Source organism: Acyrthosiphon pisum, chromosome A1 (genome assembly GCF_005508785.2).
Source record: "Acyrthosiphon pisum isolate AL4f chromosome A1, pea_aphid_22Mar2018_4r6ur, whole genome shotgun sequence".
In the NCBI taxonomy this organism is placed as follows: domain Eukaryota; kingdom Metazoa; phylum Arthropoda; class Insecta; order Hemiptera; family Aphididae; genus Acyrthosiphon; species Acyrthosiphon pisum.
The window spans coordinates 12,001,988-12,002,684 of record NC_042494.1 but is presented as its reverse complement, the minus strand read 5'-3'; positions in this window follow the sequence as shown (position 1 = coordinate 12,002,684).

Below are 697 nucleotides of genomic sequence, written 5' to 3'. Positions count from 1 at the left end.
TTTACTTAACACTAAGTTAAGTTACTTTTTTTTAAATTTTAACTTTTAACTTAACGAGTTAACGAAAAAAATACGAGTAACTTTTAACTTAACTTAACTTAATTATTTTAAAATAACTTAACTTAACGAGTTAAAAAAAATCGTTAACTTGCCCAGCCTTGCTAAAACGCGTTCAACTTTATAATTATACCTATGACCTAAAAGGGACTTAGAATGTGTTTGCTGTTTTTACAGTTGAATTTATTGGGGGGAGGAATGGGCAATACTATGGCTACAAACACTAAGAAAATATCCCTTTGTTAATAACTAACGCGCTAACCCGAAATGCATGATAATCAAATATTATAATTTACGACTTGGCCCCCGTGTCCCGTAGTCGTAATAAGATCCCTGGATAAAATGGGAAAACTCTCGATAAAAAAAAATAATACAATTCGTAGGTATATAAATTATTGTAATATACTCATTAGATATCGGTATAGAAGGATATAGTACGAATAATGTTATACAGACCGTTGTTTTTTGTAGTGCTCACTGCTCGATAATTATTATTATCTATAGATATGGGATTGCATATTCTATATCAAGGGTCTCCAATCTAGGCAGGCGGGCCGGATCAAGGTCCGCCAAGCTAATAAATGTTTTTAAAATAATATATTTACTGTAATATTTTCATTTAGTTTTCAATGTTTTCATT